Below are 8,857 nucleotides of genomic sequence, written 5' to 3' on the forward strand. Positions count from 1 at the left end.
TGTTCTGCACATGTATCCCAGGTCTTAAAGTATAATAATATATATATATACACATATATATATGAAGGAATTATGACCATATGTGTTATTAAAATGCATATTTATTTGAAATTTTAAAAAAGAAATAATCTTCTATCAGAAGCTTCGATTCTGTTTTTTGTGTTTCACAGAGCCAGGCCAGTTGTCACAATTCATGTTCAATGACTAATCTTTCCCTTGAGTTTATTGTGGCACTATTCACAATAGCAAAGACTTAGAATCAACCCAAATGTCCATCAGTGACAGACTGGATTAAGAAAATGTGGCACAGATACACCATGGAATACTATGCAGCCATAAAAAAGGATGAGTTCGTGTCCTTTGCAGGGACATGGATGCAGCTGGAAACCATCATTCTCAGCAAACTATCACAAGAAAAGAAAACCAAATACTGCACATTCTCACTCATAGGTGGGAACTGAACAATGAGATCACTTGGACACAGGAAAGGGAACATCACACACTGGGTCCTATTGTGGGGAGGGGACAGTGGGGAGGGATAGCATTAAGAGATATACCTAATGTAAAAGACTAGTTAATGGATGCAGCACACCAACATGGCACATGTATACATATGTAACAAACCTGCACGTTGTGCACATGTACCCTAGAAATCAAAGTATAATTTTAAAAAAAATTAAAAACATGCGCTATTCAAAATAAACATTTAAAGAAAGTGAAAAGGCAAGTGGCAGTTTATTTGCAAAGCATAGAACTAATAAATTACTTGCATCTGGATATATAAAGAGCATTAGTAAGTAAACAATAAAATAAATGGTAGAAGATTTGAATTAATAATTCACCAAAGAAAATATATAATGACAAATAAGTATTCAGAAGATATTTAACATCATTAATCATCAGGGAAATGTAAATGATAGCCACAGTAAGATAGTAGCATATACCCACTAGAATGGCTAAAATTAAAACCTGCCAATAACAAATGTTGACAAAGATGTTGACTCACTGTAATTCTTATACATTGTGGTATAAATGCAAAATGGAACAGAATCTTCAGAAATCAGTTTGGCAATTTCTTAAAATGTCAAACGTGCATCTATCCATTCCACTGCAAGGCATTTACTAAAAGAAAAAGAATACACATGTTCACATAAAGACTTGTATGTGAGCAACTGTAGCCCCTTCATTCATCATAGCCAAAAAGTGGCAAAAGTGCCCAACAAGTGGTGAATAAATAAAATATGGTATATCCATACAATGGAATACTACTCAGTAATAAGATGTATAAACAACTGATATGCACAATATCATGGGTGAATCTTAAAGACATTGTCCTGAATTTTAAAAAAAAAAAAAACCAGATACAAAAGACTGAATACTGTATTATTTTGTTTATATGAAATTTTAGAAGGGGCAAAACCATAATGGCAGAGGGCAGATTAGGTTGCAAAGGCTGTGGCTTGTGGAAGTCATTACTGAAAAGAAACACAAGCAAATATTTGGGGGTTAATGGGAATGTTCACATTGTGATTGTGGAGGTGGTTAATAACCTATATACGTATGTCAAAACTCATCAAATTATATACTTAAAGTTGCTGCATTTTATTACATCTACATTATATTAATAAAGCTGACTTTGAAAAATACATACCTAAAGTGGCTTCCAACATGAGTCCAGACTTTTGGGCGTATAAAATGCAGTCTGGGGAAACCTGTTGCCTTTACCCAACATTTTATGTCCAGAGAAACAGCTCCCATTAAGGAGCAGATGAGAGGGAGCTTCAGCTTCTCTCTTTTTGCTAGTAACTAGCTGGGGGGCATTGAAGGCAATTGTTTTCTCCTGTGTCTCAAAGGCCCCACTTGAAAGATGAGGCGATTGGACCCTCAGAGGCTGTTGGCCCTGCCCTGCCTAGAGAATACGTGCCACCCACCCTCCCCCTCCAGTTTCCCTCCTTCCTCTTTCCTGGCAATACCTGCTGCCTGGGCTCCGTGTGCTAGTTCTGACTACCCCACCCAGCAATGGTCTGATACTGTTTAAGGCTGGTGCTTCCATTTCCTAGGACCCCTGCCCTCTGGTTACCCTGAACTCATTCTGCCTCCTTAGTCATGTAAGCAGTGCTGCATGCCAGGGACAGGAACACTCAATCATCCTCCTGCTAACTCTACCTCATGCAAATAGGTGTTAACTCACTGCGAGAAGCCAAGAGCCCTTGTAACAGGGAACTTGCACATAATTGGAAATTTCTTTAACACCATATTGATGGCTTTGCCTCCTATTGCTCTGTGACAAAATGAAACAGTAAAAAATAATCGATTTTTCTCTGGGAGGGAAAAGGGGAAGAAGGCTGGATCTTAAAATGAAATTATGGTTATTGTCCTCCTGGTAGCATTTCTTCTGTGCCATCATGACAGATGGCTCTTTAAGTGACAACAGATTTGTATTTCATTAGGACACTTTAGTCGAAAGATCGATGACACTTCTTGGAACCTCTCTGTTCGTCCATAGGGGCAGATGAACAGGGCTAGACGCTTGCAAAGATCCAGCTAAAATTAGGCAGCTGCCGACAGACGCCGGATTTGCAATCATGGCGCATTGATTTCCAAAGTGATGCCAAAACCCAGTGAGTTTTATTGGCCTGCTTGTTCCGTCCTCGTGGAGAAGGGCCTCTCTAATGAAGTGGTTCTTCCTCTCGGGGAATGGAGCTCTTTAAAGGCAGAACTAATTTTTGGCGGAAGTGGGGAGTCAGAGGCATCCTGGACTCTTTGTACATCCTTAACTGGTAGCTCACCTGCCAGGCCTGTGTCATCACTGTTATTTCCAGTTGCCCTTTATGAAGCACCCACTGTTCTCCAGGTACTGGTGAGCACCCGAGTCACTGGGGACAAGCACAGGCTCCCGAGAGGCAGTTCTAGATCAGAGAAAAGCGGGTGGGATGGTGTGGGCCAGCGACTGAGCGTGGACTCTTGCCGGGCAGTGGAAGCGAAGGGGTTTCGAGCGGGGATTTGGGAGCCCAAGTGCTTGAGTTGGAATGCTGGCAAATCCATTTACAGCTGGGGGATGGGGTAAGGTGTTCTATCTCTCTGCACCTCAGCTTTGCCATCTGTAGAATGACCATTCAGCATTAGTGAATAGAGGTATTTAAAACAGTAGAAGTCCTCACTTAATGTTAGCTGCTGTGTGTCATCAGTTAGTTCTGGGCTCAGATTGAGACACTGCTGTTTCCTGGCTGTGTATTCTTGAGTGACGCAGACCCAAACCCCCTTGCTGCAGGGAGCGGGTGATACCTTATATGTGAAAGGCCCCTCCTGGGGCTCACTCCAGTTATAGAGCTGGCAACAAGACATGAAGGTCCACCCTGAGAGAAGAGCCCACCAGCCTTCCAGGGCCGGAGAAGTGGGCACAGACAGGCATTTATTTGCAAGAGACATGGTTGATTATCCAAGAAAGGATGTGGGAAAAGGAAAAAATAATAATTAAAAAAAAAAGCATCATAGCCTTCCCACCCAACTTTGTAAACATCATTGATTTGAGGCGGGAGTCACTTCAGGGCTGCAGACACATTGATTGATTGGACCTTTTAATGTGATCTGTGCTGCATACACAGTTGATTCTAAAACTGTCCTCCTGGCAGGCCTGAGTTTGAAAAGCATAGCCGGTAAGGAAGAGGCACAGGGATAAAGCTGCAGCATGAAGACTTTAGGTTAGACACCAGGAAGGACATCCTTTCTGCTGCAATTTATCAGTTGCTATAGTATTTAAGGTTTGCAGAAATCTAGAATATAGTTATTGTTCTAATAATAACTAGCATTTACTGAATGCACATGATAGGCTAGGCCCGGTTCTAAGCACTTTCACACATGGGCTCCTGTAAGTCTCGAAATAGCCCTGTGAGATAAAGGCCATCATTCTCATTCTCATTTTACAGATGAGAAAACTGAAGTTCAGAGGAGGAGATGGAGTAACTGGCTCAAGCTCACAACTAATAACTGATAGAGTCAAGACTCACACCGAGGCCTGGTTCCGGTGTCTGTTCTCCAAACCATCGTGGTGCTTTCCCTCTGTTGCTCATTTATTAATTCATTCTTCAACCATTACAGAATCCTGCCTGGTGCCAGGCCTTAGGCCAGACTCTCGGTTCACAGGGAGGAGAGAGGCCCAGGCCCTGCCATGGGCTGCTGGGTAGGGATGTCACCTGGGCTGGGGAGTTGCACTCACCATCTGACACCTGCCTGGTGTTTATTCTCCTCCTTTCTCTCTGGCCTATGCTCCTGAGCTGGCTCAGAAAGCTCCCTATCCTACCCCCTTCCAAAGTTACAAAATAAACCTTGCTGCATACATTGGAGGCTCTTAACGAGTCCTGCAGAGGCTGGGGTACGGTGCATGTTCCTGCTACAGCCACATCTTCAAGGGGAAAGCAATATCCCCATCTCTCCTACATCACAGGGAGGTTTTGAGGATTCTCCGAAGACATGTGAACTGTCAAGGGCAGCATGAGCACCCAGTGCTCTGGAGCCCGCTGACTACAGGCTTGGAATATTTTTCCTATTCTTCCCTGTTCTTAGGGCCACTCCCAATTGAGGCTGGATCTATGGAGAATCCTTTCGGTGCTTCTGATATCTAGTTGGTCCCTGTGGGTCTGGGAAGTGTCTCCTGGCATGGTGGGGTGTCACCTCTCCAGCCTGTCACACAGGAGGAGTGGCACCTCATCAGCCAGTTCTCTAAGTCAGGAACATCCCAGCTTGGCAAGATCATGTGCTTCAAGTACACTAGTTGTTGCAACATTTGTCAGCCCTGCCCCACTGGCCAGGTGCCCTGGAAGACCCCAATGCTTGGCTCTACCATCTGAGTCTGAAATGAGGCTGTGGTTCATCAGGCAGATCAGAATTTTCCTGTAGACGAGGAGGGAAGAAATGGGGGACAATGATTAAGACTGAGCATTCTGTATCCTAATTATAGGTCCAAATCTTGAGACATACATCTCAACCACCTTTTTCCTCATATGGTAGGCTCAATAATGGCCTCCCAAAGAGGCTCACATGCTACTCCCTGGAACTTCTCAATATGTTATCTTACATGGCAAAAGGAATTTTGCAGATGTTACTAAGTCAAGGTTCATGAGATAGGAGATTATCCCGGATTATCTGAGAAGGCCCAATATAATCAAAGGATGCCTTATAAGAAGGAGGCAGAAGGGCCAGAGAAGACAATGGAAGGAGAGGTAGAAAATGTCAACTTAAATAGCAAATAGAGAGAGGATTCTCTAAAAGAAAATAATATTTACTCAGGAATAGGGCATTGCAATTGAAATATATTTGCCATAGTAAACTGTATATGTATTCAGGGAGGTAAAGGAGACTAATATTTTTAAAGGGAAAAGGAAAAATCTTACATACTTGTTTTGAGATCATTATCCTTGGATATAAAGATCAATAACATGGGCGATGCCATCTGAGGCTGCATAGGCAGTTGCTGGGCAGATGTCCTTGCAGTATTTTTTACATAAGGTTTGGATGGCCTTTGTGTAGGTTATAGTTTTTGAAGTCTCTTGCGATAGTTTTCATTATCAGGTATTTATGCCTGAGAATCTTTTCTTCGAATCTTTTCCCAGCTCTATTTGTCAGACTTTTTTTTTTTTTTTTTTTTAACACAAGTGACTTCATTTTTATTTTGATGACTTTCACATATCTACCTTTTGATCAAGATCTTTCTTCAAAAGCATCACTGGCCAGTCATCCTGTAGTTAGGGTTTGATGCCCCTCAGTGCAGGGATGGATCTGTCCCAGTTTCTGATCTGGTCCCATGTTGGATGTAGTGAGTGGTGACTAGGACTCAGTATCAAAACCTTTCAGACCACATTTGAGCAACCAGCGAGGTTTAAAGGAAGTTACTCTCAGACTAAATCTACCTAAAGTCTATTATTAAATTCAATTTTGTCTGTTTTGTAGGTGTTTGCTATCATCTCAAAGTGCTGGGCCAGCATTATTATGTTAGCAGTTGTGCTTGTGCAAAAATTTAACGAGGAACAGATACAAAGTTTAAGAGGGGAAAATACAAAGTAAAATTAATAGTAATGACAGCCCCTGTTTGCATAATGGTTTTGAGCCATAAACTTAGGTTTAAAGCAACCAACTGAATAAAGCAAATGATGATTATCCTGTCAAGTGAAAAAGGTAGACATTTAAAGGAGTAAAAGTTGCATTGTGATATGGAGTCTTGTCTTGACATCTTGGCAAAAGGTGTCTACAGCATGAAAATGTCAGCTTCTGATTTTGGTTTGTAGTTTGAATGTCTCTGGTTATGACATCAAGTACTTTGGTGAACATTCTGCGTGGCCCATATGTCAGGCATGAGACTTGTTCTTTTAAATCTTATCTAGTTTCTGCTTAGGGCTTTAGGAATACACCAGTTCCCATTTTTAGTAATTCCATGAAAAATATTTGGATTGGAGGAATCTAGAAGAATTGAGGATCCAGTCTAATCTATAGGTAGATAAAAAGAATTTGACAATAATGTGCAGAGCTACAATCTAATAATAGGTGTATTGTAGCTTTTCTTTATAAATATAGCTTTAACTCTCCACATTGATCATGTTTGAATCTCATATTTTAAAACCTCGAGGCTAAAAAGTCAACCAAGGCAGACTTTAAATTTTCCCAAACTCTTCAGGTTTTTGGATCTGCCGGGAAGTGACAATTTTTTTCACTCACTATAAGACTAGGAACCCATGAAGAATGTGTATTCTACACACATTCTCAAATGTAATATTCCAGTCAAAGCCTTAAAATAATAAAACAAATGTTTCCAATTGTATATTATTACAAAAAAAGAGAGATTTTTATTAGACTTATGGGAAAAACATATTGCTATAAGAATACTCATCAATAGTTTCCAAATTTTGAAGAACTCAGGTAGATAGAAAAAGCAAATGCTTCCATTTTTGTTCACAAAATTATACTTTACCAAGTTGTTGTAAATTATAGTTTCAGAGAGAAAATTTTCATAAAAGTGGAAAATAAAACATTTAAGTAAATAACCAACAATGTTTTAAATGAAAGTCATACAAACATTATATTTATCGGTTGCTTAATCTCACATAATTCACTTTTGTTCTGCTTGATCTTGATTAGTCATTTCATGAACCCATAAGTTTCTTCATTAGAGTTTTGAAAACATCTTATTTAGTTCATTAATCTTAAAGTTATTTAAAAGCTACATTTAAGAGTACTTGTTAGAGTCTTTTCCATGAAAAGCAATTTTGGATAATAGCTGATTGAAAATACTTTTCAAGAAAAATCAAAACAATAACTATGGATGACAAAAGCTTAGGATGCCCATGATTAAAGTCTGATGAAAGCTCATTACAATCACAATTGACAAAGAAATGTAGTTACTTTTGTGGCATACGACACAATGCTCAGAATTATAACTAATGATATATTTCTAAGAGTTTTATACAATTTTGGAATATTCATATCAAGAACACACTGATAAATGTAACTGAAAGAAGATTTAGAGTCACTTATCATGTGACAAGTTTCCCATACAATTTATCAAATAATCCTAAAAATTCAATACCTCTAAAAGGTAAGAGAAGCATTCTTTGACGCACTTTAGGAGGCCAACTGGAAAATCCCAAAGTTAATTCTAGGTCAACAAATCTTAATTTAGAATTATGATCTTGGGGAAGCCTACCAAAGGTTTCAAAAGATTCAGAACACTTGATAAAAGTAGGATCACAGGTCACTGTGAAACAATAATCATTCATTAAACCAGAGTGTTAACCTAAAAACTTCAGAAGCAATACAGGAAGTTGCATAGACTTAAAAAACCTTAACACTTTCAAACCTCAGTTTTATGTTGATAAAACATAAATTCCTTTTATCTTGGGGACAAGTTATTTAAAAGAGTTTAAAAAGACCTCTTCCAGTGTGATTGTTTCTCCTTATGGAAAGCCCATTTAAATATCCTGGACGTTGAATCTGATGTTTTTTTAAGTATTTGAATTTAATCAGACACATGAAGAATGTGTGCCCAAGGTTGTAAGTGTACATAGTACTATAAAGGAATGTACACAAGAAAACTACCAGCTCAAGCAGGGGAATACATGGCTCTTAGCAAAGGTAAGAGCATGTGAAGTTTCCTGGTTACTTGGAAAAATTCATACATATTTTTAAAAAAAACCAAGAGTACAGAAGCAAGTTATACTAGAGGAAAACACTGCTCTTCTAGGTCTTTCAAGACACAGCATTTCAGGGTCAAGTCATAACAGCAGAGTTGGAACCAGAGGAAAAAGTTACAGTAGCTGATTAAAAAGTTGGAGAGAGTTATCACCCTAAACCTTCTTAAGGGAGAAAGAGCTGATGGTAACGATTCATGACCTACAAATCATGGGCTACGAGAGACAGAGCAAAAGTTGAACTTCTGAGATATGAATCTCAGTAGACTTAAAAGAAAAACTTTACTTCAAGAAATGACATTACTATTTTGAAAGAAAAGACAGCATTTCTAACCTAAAATTAGAGAAAGTATACGGAAACTGTAAAATAGAAGAAAGCCACAATTTGGAAGTTGAGTGTTAAAGGAATAGATTTCAGAATTAAAAATGTAAAACCTCTTGCAATTTTTGTTAAAAGCAGACAAATATTTCAGGAAAACCTTGTTGTTCTAATACAGGGAGTAAAATTTTTAGTTTTGTATTGGCATATTTTTAATATCAAAGCTCAATCTTTAGAAAGGCTCATAAATAATTTCCTTCTAATTATTGCCAACCTGATTATACACTAAATTCCTTTTGTAAATTCATCCTTCGTGAACCTTATTATAACTTACTCAGACAATTGATTACATGCTTAAACG

The sequence above is a fragment of the Papio anubis genome, chromosome 1 (genome assembly GCF_008728515.1).
Source record: "Papio anubis isolate 15944 chromosome 1, Panubis1.0, whole genome shotgun sequence".
Lineage (NCBI taxonomy): Eukaryota > Metazoa > Chordata > Mammalia > Primates > Cercopithecidae > Papio > Papio anubis.